At 42.8% G+C, this 15,353-nt stretch overlaps 1 non-coding gene across 1 annotated transcript; it reads right to left on the bottom strand.

Moving 5' to 3' along the window:
* Window positions 1-70: 70 nt before the first annotated feature.
* LOC102132039 (nuclear nucleic acid-binding protein C1D) lies at window positions 71-536 on the bottom strand. The gene has a single exon (XR_006700882.3). It is a non-coding gene; the product is annotated as a nuclear nucleic acid-binding protein C1D (transcript).
* Window positions 537-15,353: the final 14,817 nt, after the last annotated feature.

The raw sequence follows: 15,353 nt of genomic DNA, 5'->3' as shown, positions 1-15,353 counted from the left end.
TTACATATTAATTCAATAAGGACTACATTTAAACCTTGCACTACCACAGAATTATTTTGTGGGGAAAAAAAGATGTACTTTTTGAATATGTGTACATAAAAAACAAAAAGTTAACTTTTACTTTTTCCTTTATTGGCAACTTTTGATGCATTTTTAGGTTTTGGTTCCCAGAGGGCATTTTTTACAAATCTTGAAGCTGCACCTCTGTCCAGGTTGCCTGCCTTTTTCTTGTCTGTCATTTCCTTGACTCTGTTCATATATACTCTGATTCTTTCCAATTCCTGCTTTACTGGATGTTCCTTAGGATTCACTCCTTGAGTTGCCAGATAAACCCAAAACATTGAATTTAATGTGTACGCAGAAATCAAATCCACTTTTGCTTGTTCAAGTGGGTCCAACTTCTGCAACAACTCATTTCTAGAAACAGACATCATGTTCTTCAGCATCTCATCCACAGCATCAATGGAATTCCCAAACGCTGACAAATATTCGTGAATTTCTACTGGATAGTCCTCATTAATTTCCTCAGCTGCCATTATGGCTGACTCACGGCCTTCGACTCCAGTCTCCTAGAAAGCGGTCCGGCAACAATGACGTCAACGATGCGCCGGATCTGGAACTGAGGCTTTTAAAGTATTTCTCTACATTCCCAGAAATACATTTATTATAATTGCATCTTATGGCCCTTTTTTCAACAGAAGTAAAATTCCTGGAACATTAGAAGAGCACAAAATTTATTTTTTAAATGAAATATTCTAAGACGCTTGTCATTCTCTCAGGCTCTAAGCCTAAAGAGGTACACCAGTAAGACACGATTCATTATAACATCCAAGATCATGGGGAGATGTTTGCTCAGGTGCTCACATGATGTGCAGAAACAGAAGGAGACACAATTGAACTAAATAAATAAAGACACAGGCTGGGCGCAGTAGCTCATGGCTGTGATCCCAAGACTTTAGCAGGCCAAGGCAGCAGATTGGTTGAACCTAGGAGTTCTACATATACTATATACTATATAATATATATGTTATATATATACTATATATATGTATATATTATATATTATGGTGTGTGTGTGTATAGATATATATATAATGTAATCCCAGCTACTCGGGAGGCTGAGGCAGGAGAATTGCTGGAACCCAGGAGGTGGAAGTTGCAGTGAGCCAAAATCGTACCACTGCAGTCTAACCTGGGAGACAGAGCAAGACTCCATCTCAGAAAAATATATACACATTTTTATATAAATATATATAAATGTAGTATAGAAGTATATATATTTTAAATATAAACATAAATATAATAAATGTATATTTATATATATAAATAATATGTACATATAATTATATAAATATATATATTTATATATAAAAAATTATAAATATATATATGATCCGGATTAAATAAAGATGTTTCCCAATTGGTTCAGAGGTCCTTTTAGAATCAAGGGAATGGCCGGGCGCAGCAGCTCATGCCTGTAATCCCAGCACTTTGGGAGGCCGAGGCAGGTGGATCACAAGGTCAGGAGATCCAGACCATCTTGGCTAACACAGTGAAATCCCATCTCTACTAAAAATACAAAAAAAATAGCCCGGCATGGTGGCGGGTGCCTGTAGTCCCAGCTACTCGGGAGGCTGAGGCAGGAGAATGGCGTGAACCCAGAAGGCAGAGCTTGCAATGAGCAGAGATTGTGCCACTGCACTCCAGCCTGGGCAACAGAGCAAGACTCCATCTCAAAAAAAAAAAAAAAAGAATCAAGGGGAATGTCCCTATTATATGCCAAATCACTACTTAAAGTTTATCTGTTGGGGCATGGTGTCTCATACCTATAATCCCAGCACTTTGGGAAGTTGAGGAGGGAGGATCCCTTGAGCCCAGGAGTTTGAGACCAGCCCTGGCAACACAGCAAGACCCCATCTCTACAAAAAATAGAACAACTAGCTGGTGTGGTGGTGGGCACCTGTAGTCCCAGCTACTCAGGAGGCTGAAGTGAGAAGACCATGTGAGGCTGAGAGTCAGGGCTGCAGTAATTATAGGCATGAGCCACTGCAACCGACCTTTTTTTTTTTTTTCATCATGTAATACATCCATGTAATGAAATTTATTTCTTACAGTGCTGGAGGCTGGGAAGTCCACAGTCCACGGGCTGCAGCTGGTTGGCTTCTGGTAAGGGCCTCATACTGCATCGTAACATGGTGGACAGCATCACAAGGAGAGAGGAGAGGTTTGCAGGAGAGAGAGCCAACCAGGCTTTTATAACAGTACCAGTCTCGTGATAATTCACTCCCTATTATTCCTACTCAGCCGTTAACTCACTCATTTAGGAATGGATTAATACAATCATGAAGGCAGAGACTTCATGATCCAATTATCTCTTAAAGGACCCACCTCTTAATACTGTTACTTTGCAGATTAAGTTTCAGCATGGATTTCAGAGAGGAAAAACAAATCACAGCACCATTTTTGTCAATTACACCTCGGTAAGAATTTCACAATTGTACTTAATCTTTTCAGAGTAAAGTGTTTGATTTTGCAATTAGATTTTGACTATGGGATATAATGCACAAAGAAATAAACTTTTGTAGAAACCATAATTGTTTCTTTTTCTTCCCCCTATGAGTCTAGGTATTTATAAAACTCAACTCGACTTTTTAAAAAATTATAGAATGGACATGCAAATAGGCAGATATTCCTCCATGAGACTCAGCCTCTCCTATTTTTTTTTTGAGACTGAGTCTTGCTCTGTTGCCCAGGCTGGAGTGCAGTGGCATGACCTCGGCTCACTGCAACCTACACTTCCCAGGTTCAAGCAATCCTCCTGCTTCAGCCTACCAAGTAGCTGGGATTACAGGCACAGGCCACCACGTCCAGCTAATTTTTTGGGTATTTTTAGTAGAGACGGGGTTTCACCATGTTGGTCAGGCTGGTCTCAAACTCCTGACCTCAAATGATTCGCCCACTCGGCCTCCCAAAGTGGCTTCTCCTGTTCTTGAGGACATCAACACATCTACAGCTGACATTTCAACTATTGTGATGGGTTACCAAGAGCATGAAGTGACAGAAGAGCTAAGATCCAGATGGAACACTGTAAGTTGATAGAAACACCAGTGAAATTTCCTATAGGAATTTCTTTTGGCCACATCATATCTGAGCTAAGAACTATAACCCACTTTTCAAGAAAGTGAATATTTTATTCACCTGAAAGCTCTGCATACCTGGACACCACGTGGACAGGGGAGGCTGCAGAGGGGCAGGCTAGTTCCTTTAAGGAGACACCATGAGATGACCAGGGACTATCCAAACTATCTAAATCCCCACAGCAGGCTCCCCACTGCGCCTGGACTGCCACCTGCCACCCTCCTATTTCTCTCCAACCTTGGTTTGCAGCCGGAGCTGGTTGGAGAGTGGAGGGACTACACTGTGAGCCCTCAATACTCTGTGTGGGGTACAAAGGCCTTTGTTTGAGACCAAACACAAATTATCCACTCCTCTTAGCAAGAGACCATGAGGTCTGTGAAAGAAAAAGAAAAAGGCTTTTTTTTTTTTTTCCTTTTTTTGAGACCAGGTCTCACACCGTCACCTAGGCTGGAGTGCAGCAGCATGTTCTTGGTTCACTGCAACCTCTGCTCCTGAGCTCAAGCAATTCTCCAGCCTCAGCCTCCTGAGCAGCTGAGATTATAGGCATGGACCACTGAACCAGGCTAATTTTTATATTTTTTGTAGAAATGGGGTTTTGCCATGTTGTCCAGACTGGTCTCGAATTATCTAGCTCAAGTGATCTGCCTGCCTTAGCCTTCCAAAGTGCTGGGATTACAGGCATGACCCACTGTGCCCGGCCTAAAGGCCTTATTTTCTATAAAAATAAATAAATAAAAAATCTATGGATCGGGGAGACACAGGCTCCAGTGTAAGACAAAAATTGAGCTCCATATGACAAAAAGAGGTCCTGGCTTCATTAGGGAAAGGTCCTGCCCTAGACCTCAACATGGTCTGTACATGCAAATGAAAGATTGAAACTGGTTCAGACCCGACTGGTTGAAAATAACTGCATCTCAGTTGGGTAGTTTCTAAGCCCAAAGCCAGTGGTCTCTGTAGGGTGCCCCTTTCAGGCAGCTGGCAGGAGATTTCCAGCCATGTGTCTCGGCTCTGGTTTCAGGAGCCATCTTAGCTCAGAGGTGCAAACGTTGTGTTTGTCTGGAGCTGCCCTCTCCTGGAAAGAGGAATGCATGACTGCTCTTCCCTCACCCCACCACGGCCACTTGGCTCCCATCATCTTAATCTGTGTGTCTCTTTCATCCACAAGAGGTGCATCTCCTCTGGAGAGCTTGGGGTCGTCTTTAGAGCTTCATTTCACACTCCCAACTTGCACAAAGTCCCAATTGCCCCTGCCAGGGAATGAAGCCCAACATTCCCACCAGAACCAGGCTCAGACCTTTCTCTCCAGAGCTAAAATACAATCTCAAGTAATGACAAGCCAATCCCAATTCTGCCTCTAGGCACTACCTCCCCATTATTGGCTCCAAAGACAGTGCCACCTTCTGAAACCACCTTTGCAAAATTATAACAGTAATTTTAGTCCGACATAATTGACTCCATCTTGTTTTTAACCTCCAAGCTATCCCCGGTCGTTACTGGACATAGACCAAGCTGCTGACTTTGGGAGAAACGTAGTTTATGGGTTTTTTGATTTGATTATTTTATTATTATTGTTATTTTGAGATGGAGTTTCGCTCTGTCGCCCAGACCAGAGTGAAGTGCACTCAGCTCACTGCAACCTCCACCTCCCAGGTTCAAGCAATTCTCCTTCCTCAGCCTCCCGAGTAGCTGGGACTATAGGCACGTGCCACCACGTCTGGCTAATTTTTGTATTTTTAGTAGAGACAGGGATTCACCATATTGGCCAGGCTGGTCTCGAACTCCTGACTTCGTGATCCACCCACCTCGGCCTTCGAAAGTGCTGGGATTACAGGCTTGAGCCACTGTGCCCGGCCCTATAGTTGTTTTTTAAAATTGGCCTTTTTAAAACAGGCTGAGTGTTTGTCCAGGCACAGTGGCTCACACCTGTAATCCCAGCACTTTGGGAGGCCGAGGCAGGCAGATCACCTGAGGTCAGGAGTTCCAGACCAGCCTGAGCAACATGGAGAAACCCCATCTCTTCTAAAAGTACAAAATCAGCCGGGCATGGTGGTACATGCCTGTAACCCCAGCTACTCGGGAGGCTGAGGCAGGAGTATTGCTTGAACCCGGGAGATGGAGGTTGCAGTGAGCCAAGACTGTGCCACTGTAATCCAGCCTGGGCAACAAGAGTGAAACTCCATCTTAAAAAAAAAAAAAAAAATTGGCTTTTTGAGATGTTTTTTCAGGCTTTTGCATTTCTAACAATTGAATGGGCCTACCTGGACCCGTAACACATCCAGTCCTGTGGCCCCTACCCAGAAGCAGACTCAGCCCAGGAGGACCATTTTCCCACACTCCTATGATTCCATCCCTAATCAGCAGCACCCATACCCCTAGCCCCCTGCCCACCAAACTATCTTTGAAAAACCCCTAACCTCTGACCCTTTGGAGAGATTGATTTGAGTAATAGTCTTATCTCCTGTGCGGTGTGGCTAGGTTCACAAAATTCAACTCTTTACCGCAATGCTGTGATCTCAGTGAATTGATTTTGTCTGAGCCATGGGCAGGAAGACCCCATGGGGTAATTACACTTCTTTCTCCTAAGGCTTCCTCCATGTGCCTGATAACTATAGGGTCCAGTTCTATGTCTGGACGTGACGTAGAACTGTGATCCAGTCCTGGACACTTCTGGTCCCCAGTTCTCAGGTCCGTGGGATCCTTCCCCTTGGGCATAGATGTCATTGCAGAGAGTCTCCAAAACCCCTAGACTCCATCCCCTCAATCACACTCTGGCTGCCAAACCGCCTCCAGTTTTGCTTGGATGCTTCTTGTTGCAGGTTGAGGCAGAGAGAGGAGAGGAGTGAGTTGCACAGCATCCAGGGCTTCCCGGGAGTATGCAGATATCACTTGACAGAGCCCTACCAGGATGGGGCAAGATCTATTGCTCAAGACTGAGCCACAAGCCTCCTCTGGGTGCCCCTACCTGGGACCCCACCCCAGCAGAAGCCCTGCTGTCAGCACCATTGTTTGGCCTGCAGAGTGACTGCCCATGAAGAAATTTTATGACCTCCATACTACCTGAGCATCAGTTTCAAACACTGATTCTCTGAAAAGAGAAACCTCTAGCAATCTAACAAAGAATAAAGCAAAAGGTGCAAATAAAAACATTAAAATAGTACACTACTACATGTACTCTAGGAATGAGTATTATGAGGATATTTCAAACGGCTTTATGGCAGTAAATTTGAAAATCTTCATGAAATAGGCATATTCTTGTTAAAATTTAAGTTCCCAAAACGACTCGTGCAAAAATAAACTATTGTGATTTATAATCATTTAAACTATGGAATCAGTACTCAAAAATCTTCCCATCAAGAAAATGTCAGACCAGCCTGGAAAATTCAACCAAATGTTTAATAAAGGAATAAATGTCATTTTCCACAAGATTTTAAAAATTAGTATTCTCTAAAGTATAGTGTATAGACAGGGTAAATAAAGAGAGGGTACCATAACTGATTCATACTAAAGCTAACATGGGGCCGGGCGTGCTGGTTCATGCCTCTAATCCCAACAGTTTGGGAGGCCAAGGCAGGTGGATCACCTGAGGCCAGGAGTTCAAGATCAGCCTGGCCAACATGGCGAAACCCCATCTCTGCTAAAAATACAAAAGTTAGCCAGGCCTGGTGGCGGGAGCCTGTAATCCCAGCTACTCGGGAGGCTGAGGCATGAGAATCGCTTGAATACAAGAGCTGGAGGTTGCCGTGAGCCAAGATTGCACCACTGCACTCCAGCCTGGGCAACAGAGCAAGACTCTGTCTCAAAATAAATAAATAAATAAGTAAAATAAAGCTAACATGGCCCAAACCCCTAAAGACAGTATGTGCAAAATCTCATTCAGAAACACAGATATAAAAATTTTAATCAAAATATGAGCAACCCTAACCCAGCAATACATTAGAAGGATATATCATGTTACAGTGGGTTTTTCCAAGAATTTTTTCAGGTCATGTGATTTCAGTGGATTTTTCTTATATTCTTTTATTGAGATGGAGTCTTATGTTCTTAGGTTCACGCCATTCTCCTGCCTCAACCGCCCGAGAAGCTGGGACTACAGGTGCCCACCACCATGCCCAGCTAATTTTTGTATTATTTTCAGTAGAGATGAGGTTTCACCATGTTGGCCAGGCTGGTCTCAAACTCCTGACCTCAAGTGATTCACCCCCCTTGACCTCTCAAAATGCTGGGAATACAGGAGTGAGCCACCAGGCCTGGCCTTATATTCTTTAATAGAAAAAAATCCACTGAAATCACATGACAGGAAAAAAGTCATGATTCTAGCAATCACTGAAAAAAGCACTTAACTCAAAACCTATACAAAGGGGAGATACAAAGCTGCACTAGGAACCAAAGGGGCTCTTCTGGCAGAAATTTATTAATATAAGCTAAAGATCACGTCGAATTTAGGAAATTCAGACAATGACGCCATCTCTCATTGTTCTGATTCCATATAGAGTGTTACTGGCAGTTTTCAGCTAATGCAGTAAAGTAAAAAAGATGAAGGAATAGGATTGTATAGAAATACTGCCATCTTTGATAGCTGAGGTAATTAGGTATATATGAAACCTGACAAATCAAAGTTCTAGAATTTTTATTCACATTTACAAGGTATGTTTCATAACATTAAAGAAAAAAATTTTTCTTCATTATCCAAAAGTAACTCTTAGTAATTTAGTGAATGTAAACCCTGTTCATGTTTTTGTATTTTTTCCATATGTGACTGGATATATATATGGAAGAATAATCATTACTTGCTGCTTTATCCTTTATTTTCATGATTATCATATTATCAAACTATTCAATAACTTGATTTTTTTTTTTTTTTGAGACGGAGTCTCGCTGTGTCTCCCAGGCTGGAGTGCAGTGGCGTGATCTCGGCTCACTGCAAGCTCCGCCTCCCGGGTTCATGCCATTCTCCCGCCTCAGCCTCCCGAGTAGCTGAGACTACAGGCGCCCGCCACCACGCCAGGCTAGTTTTTTGTATTTTTAGTAGAGACGGGGTTTCACCGTGTTAGCCAGGATAGTCTCGATCTCCTGACCTCGTGATCCACCCGCCTCGGCCTCCCAAAGTGCTGGGATTACAGGCTTGAGCCACCGCGCCCGGCCAATAACTTGATTTTTTATAAACAGTATGTCCCAGAACACTCACACAATTACACAGATCAAGCCTTTTCTTTCTTTTTAAGCTGCCTGTATCCCTGCATATACCACGAACACAGTGCAAAGGGGAGGGCCTTGCATGCTGGCTTTTCCCCATCTCAGGCTTGTCCATTTCAGAATACTGAGGAGGAGATGCAGAAGGATGAGGAAATAATGCCGATCTACATTGAGAAGGGCCATTATCTGTGTCACCTGGATACTCTAAATCACAGCTTAGTTTCCTTTTAATTCATAAGGCTACAGAGTTATTTGCGCCATCATGTTAATTGGGAATCCCCTGTGTCTCCACGGAAGAGTGGCCAGTTCCACCAGTAGAACTTCCTGGGCACAAGAAGTTCTGCTCAGGGTCATCATTGGGAGATTCCACCTGGTTTCCCTGGATTCTTGTAAATGGGTGGCCTTTGGCAAAGGAATCATGCAGTTTCCCGGCAGCAAACATTGTATGTCTCTCTCTAGGTGGTAGTCTGGCTCTTTTATTTTGAAACCAGTTCTGAAGAGAAAGAATAGTTTGTTAATTCAATCTGTTTGTTAAGTTATATCGTACAATGCATTTCCACAATGTAGGAGAATTTTACAGTTAAGCTTAGTCTCAGGATGATCACTGGCTTGTTTCCTGACTTGAATAAGACACAAATAATGAAAGCAATCCTTTGTGGGGCCGCACATTATGGGGGTTATAAATTGTGCACAATTCCAAAATCTCAACTGCCTCATAGTTGCAGTGGCCCTTTTGTACATGCAAACCCGGACCTTTCAAAATCTCCCAGCAACCTGTTTGCAATCCTCCGCATTTGGAAAGAACAGACTTCCAGCCTTTCCCTAACTTACTTATTTTACTCAAGCTGACCTACCAGGATAAACTTACGATTCAATATCCTCTAATTTATACCCTTAAATTCACTGTATTCAAATGCTATACATAGAACAAGCAAGAGTTGGCCAGGCACAGTGGCTCATGCCTGTAATCCCAGCTCTTTGAGAGGCGGAGGTGGGTGGATCACAAGATCAGGAGTTCAAGACCAGCCTGGCCAACATGGTGAGACCCCGTCTCCACTAAAAAAAATATAAAAATTAGCTGGGCATAGTGGCGTGTGCCTGTAATCCCAGCTACTCAGGAGGCTGAGGCAGGAGACTTGCTTGAACCCAGGAAGCAGAGGTTGCAGTGAGCCGAGATTGTGCCACTGCACTCTGGCATGGGTGGCAGAGCAAGACTCTGTCTCAAAAAAAAAAAAAAAAAAAAAAGAACAAGCAAGAGTTTGTAATAACTTGGACAAGGCATTTTATATGTGACTCTAAGCATTCCATTTGACACCTCTAGTCTTCATTCTTTTCCCTTCCCCATAAAGAGAGGATAATTACACATGCCAACCCTAATCCCTAGGGGTTTGGGGAAGGGAGAAATGATCAGCATTGTTTTAGACTCTCCATCCTAATAAGCTCTGGTTGTGGTAGGGCGCCTAGAGCCCTACCATACAGGTAAGGATGCATGGGGGTCTTTTAATATTTGATCCCTCCTGGAACCCCTCTGTCTGCAAGTTCAGAATTGCTTTAGGTTAATAGCACTTAAAGTTAGAAAGATCTCTGATCCAAACCTATAATGACTGCTTAAAACAAAGTTGTGTGCCAGGAGTGGTGGCTCATGCCTGTAATCCCAGCACTTTGGGAGGCTGAGGCGGGCAGATCACCTGAGGTCAGGAGTTTGAGACCAGCCTGGCCAACATGGGGAAACCCCATCTCTACTAAAAATACAAAAATTAGCTGGGCATCATGGCACACACCTGTAATCTCAGCTACTCAGGAGGTGGGGGAGGAGAATCCCTTGAACCCGGGAGGCAGAAGCTGCAGTGAGCTGAGATTGTGCCGCTGCACTCCAGCCTGGGCAACAGAGTGAGACTCCATCTCAAAATAAATAAATAATAAATAAATAAAATTGCGACCATGCACAATAAACCTGGCACCTCCAGACATACTCATTTTCTTCTCACAACACCATCACAACATAATTATACATATTTTACGGAAAGATAAGGTACAAGTCAACTTGCGCCTCTAGAAGTCAGACGTTATACAGCCATTAGGAGGTAGATCTCATGAGGACCCAACCAAAAGACAAGAACTCACTGTCTCATGACAGAGCCTCCTGTGGCCCTCCCCTCAACCAGGCTTGCTTCCTGATTACGTCATAGGCACTTTCCTTAAGCACATGCAGGTCAGTTCAATTCAGTGTAATTTGACCAGCCATTATCTATGAACTTCCTTTTAGGAATCTATCCGTTTGACAAGTAGGAAGGATAAAAAATAATTAAAAAGCAGTTTTGACCATGAGCAACCCAATTGTCACGAAGTTAGAAATGTAAATAAATGAACAGTATAAGAACGTTTACTTAAATGTTTGACCAAGCCCAGGAGAAATGGCTTATGCTGTAATCCCAGCACTTTGGGAGGCTGAGGCGGGAGGATTCCTTGAAACCAGGAGTTTGAACCCAGGCTAGGCCATATGGCAAAACCCCATTTCTACATTAAAAAAAAAAAAATAGCCAGGCATCATGGCCTGTGGTCCCAACCACTCAGGAGGCTGAGGTGGCATCACTTAAGCCCAGGGAGTCGATGCTGCAATGAGCCATGATTGCACCACTGCACTCCAGCCTGGGCAAGAGTGAGACCCTGTCTCTTAAAAAAAAAAAAAAAAAAAAAAATCAACCAGTCCTTCCATTTCTATCCTGGTTATTTATTTGGATTTTCTACTTATTGGCAGGAAAGCATTGGTTTGTATTTCCCTTGAAATGTTTTCAGTTCACGAAACAGAGTGAGATGGAGTCTCACTCTGTCACCCAGGCTGAAGTGCAGTGGCACCATCTCAGCTCACTGCAACCTCTGCCTCCCAGGTTCAAGCGATTCTCCTGCCTCAGCTTCCTGAATAACTGGAATTACAGGTGTCTGCCACCACTTCTAGCTAATTTTTGTATTTTTGTAGAGATGGGGTTTCACCATGTTGGCCAGGCTGGTCTCGAACTCCTAACCTCAGGTGATCCACCCACCTTGGCCTCCCAAAGTGCTGGGATTACAGGCGTGAGCCACCATGCCTGGCCTACTTCACAAAATTTTTATAAAAATTTCATTATGCAATATTTGCCTACACTTTTATTTTATTCTCCAAAGCTGCTTATATTCTTTGTTTTCACTAACACAATTTTGTCCATCTGTCAAGCAACTAATATATTCAATAGTCAATGGATAATCACAGAAGAGAAATATGAAAGTCTCCTTAAATGTGTATATATAATCTATCAGGGGATTAGAGAAAAGATTGTGTGTGTAAATAATATAAATTCAAATACAATAAGATGTTGTGCTTTAACAATTTACAACAATCATACCAGAAAATCCCCAAACAAAATACTGGTTCATGCAATAAATGTGTATGAAGCAACTGCTGATGCTGTGGGGTTCTATGCCAAGTCCCGCGACACTATCAAGCCAATTTATTCCTCCTGCACTTCAGACTTGCATGCCGAACTTTTTACTTACTCTTTGAAGTAAGTAAACCTCTTGGAGGTTTAATTGGCACACCAAACTTAACATGTCCAAAGTAAAACTCCAAATGTCTGACACAAAACTGCTTTTCTCCCAAGCTCCCCTGTTAGTTAAAGGCATCTCCAATCTTCCATTTCCTCAAACTAAAACTTTGGAGCTATCCTTACCTCTGGCCTGCTCACTGCATCCCCAATAGCTCGGCAAACTATAAGCAGCTCCACCTTTAAAAATTAAAGGTCTTCCCAGTTCTCTAATTCCACAGCCAGCACCCTTGTCAAAACCATCACTGTCTCTATCCTGGAGAATTACAATAATAGCTTTTTCTTTTTTTTGAAACAGAGTATCGCTCTGTTGTCCAGGCTGGAGTGCAGTGGCCTGATGTTGACTCATTGCAACCTCCACCTCCTCTACCTCGGCCTCCCAAGTAGCTGGGATTACAGGCACGTGCCATCACACCCGGCTAATTTTTATATTTTTGGTAGAGACAGGGTTTCACCATGTTGGCCAGGCTGGTCTGGAACTCCTGACCTCAGGTGATCCACTCACTGTGGCCTCCCAAGGTGCTGGGATTATAGGTGTGAGCCACCACAGCCAGCCTACAATAGCTTAACTGGACACTCGTCCCAAATTTGCCTCACAATAGTCTATTTTTCCATAAAATGCATACATAATATATTCACACCCACACTGAGATGAAAAACAACAACAACAAAAAAAAAGCTCTTTTTTTTTTTTTTTTTTGAGAATCTCACTCTGTGGCCCAGGCTGGAGTACAGTGGTGCGATGGCCCACTGCAACCTCTGCCTCCGAGGTTCAAGGGATTCTCCTGCCTCTACCTCCCAAGTAGCTGGGATTACCGGCACATGCCAACATGCCTGGCTAATTTTTGTATTTTTGGTAGAGACGGGGTTTTGCCATGTTGGCCAGGCTGGTCTTGAACTCCTGGCCTCAAGTGATCTGCCTGCCTCAGCCTCCCAACATGCTGGGATTACAGGCGTGAGCCACTGCACTCTGCCTAAAAAAATCACTTTGTGCTACGTGATAAAATGCTATTAAACTTTTTCATGCTTCTTTACATTTTCCATATTAACTATAAGAAGATATACTCATGCAAAGCTTTTAATATTTTACTTACATCAATTACAAACACGGGACAAGAGATTGTCCAGCCAGTTTTTCCCTGGTTGTAAAATTAGGATAAGGATTCTGTGCAAATGACTGCTGAAGCACACTCAGCTTATACTCGGTAAATTTATGCCATGGTTTTACACTTCCTCTTCCCCGTCTTCTTGTTATTCCTTCATTATGACTGTCCATGGGAGATCCTAAAAAATGTACAAACAGAAAGAGAAACACATTGGAGAATACTAGTAGTGTCCAGAGTGTGGGAAAAAAAAAGGTCAGTCATTGGCTATTTCATAAAACTTTTTTAAAGTGGAGCCCAATCTCATACCCGTACATAACAATAAAATTACAAATGAGATTAGCCAAGTGTAGTGGCTCAAGCCTGTAATCTCCTTGTCTCAGGAGGCTGAGATGGGAGGATTGTTTGAGGCCAGGAGTTCAAGATCAGCTTAGGCAAGATAGCAAGACCCCATCTCTAAAAAATAAAAACTTAGCCAGGCATAGTGGTGCATGCCTGCAATCCCAGCTACTTGGTAGGCTAAGAGGCGAAAGGATTGTTTGAGCCCAGAAGTTCAAGACTGCAGTGAGTCATGATTGTGCCACTGTACTCCAGCCTGGGCATCAGAGCAAGGCCCTGTCAAAAAACAAAAATAGTTAAAATAAAAAATTTTAAAAGTTAGCTGGGCATGGTGGCACATACCTGTTAACCTAGCTGCTTGGGAGGCTGAGGTGGGAGGATCATTTGAGCAAGCCCAGGAGGTCAAGGCTGCAGTGAGCCATGATCACACCACTGCACTCCATCCAGCCTGGGTGACAGAGTGAGACCCTGTCTCAAAAAAAAAAAAAAATTTTTTTAATTAAGATACAAAGTTATCCTGTGTTCCTAGATTAGAAGAACTAATATTGTTAAGATGTCTATACTACCCAAAGTGATCTACAGCTTTAATGCAATTCCTATTTTTAAAATCCCAAAGACATGTTTTGCAGAATAGAAAATTTAATCCCAAAAGGTATATGGAATCTCAAGGTATCCTAAATAGACAAAACAATCTTTAAAAAGGAGAACACAGTTGAAGGTCTCACACCTCCTGATTCCAAAGCTTACTACAAAGCTACAGTGAAACAATGTGGTACTAGTGGAAGTACAAGTGTATATATATTCTGTAGATATTTTCTTGAGGTTACCATTGCAATTACTGTTTGGTACTAGCACAAAGGCAGGCATGTAGAACAGTGGGATAGACTAGACGGCTCAGAAATAAATCCTCACAAACATGGTCAAATGATTCACAAGGGTGTCAAGACCATTCACTGGGGAAAGGACATTCTTTTCAACAAACAGTGCTGGGGAAACTGGGTATCTATATGCAATATAATCAGGTTGTACCCTAACCTTACACCATACACAAAAGTTAACTCGAAATGGCTCAAAGACCTAAACGCAAGAGCTAAAAGTATAAAATTCTAAAAGAAAGCAGAAGGGAAAAGCAACCTGACTTTGGATTTGGCATGAGTTCTTGGATATGACACCAAAAACGCAGATAACAAGAGAATAGGACTGCACCAACATTGAAAACTTCTGTGCAAAGGATGCAATGAGCAGAGTGAAAAGGCAGTCTGTGGAATGGAAGTAAATATTTGCAAATCATGTCTCACAAGGGGTTAATATAAAGACATATCAAGAAACTACAACCCAACAACAAACAAAAAAACCCTGATTTTAAAATGGGCAAAGGACTCGAACAGATATTCCTCCAAAGAAGGTATATGAATGGCCATTAAGCACATAAAAAATGTTCGTCATCACTAATCATTAGGGAAATGAAAAAAAAAAAGTCAAATCCACAGTGATACATCATCTCACCCCATTAGCATAGGATGGCTCATGTCAAAAAAAAAAAAAGAGAAAACACACACACACACAAAACCAGTAAGTGTTCTCAAGGATGTAAAGAAATTGGAGTCCCTGAACCCTGGAAATGTAAAATGGTGTGGCCATATAAGGCACAGTGGCTCATGCTTGTATTGTAATCCCAGCACTTTGGGAGGCCGAGGTGGGCAAAACACCTGAGGTCAGGAGTTCAGGACCAGCCTGGCCAACATGGCGAAACCCCGTCTCTACTAAAAATACAAAAGTGGCCAGGCATGGTGGTGTACACCAGTAATCCCAGCTACTCAGGAGGCTGAGGCAGGAGAATCATTTGAACCTGGGAGGCAGAGGTTGCAGTGAGCCGAGATCACGCCACTGCATTCCAACCTGGGTGACAGAGTGAGACTCTGTCTAAAAAAAAAAAAAAAGAAAAGAAAAACACTCTGATGGTTTCTCAAACAATTAAATGTTATTATATGATTGAGCAATT

This window comes from Macaca fascicularis, chromosome 9 (genome assembly GCF_037993035.2).
Source record: "Macaca fascicularis isolate 582-1 chromosome 9, T2T-MFA8v1.1".
Classification (NCBI taxonomy): Eukaryota; Metazoa; Chordata; class Mammalia; order Primates; family Cercopithecidae; genus Macaca; species Macaca fascicularis.
This window is presented reverse-complemented; position numbering and strand designations above follow the sequence as displayed.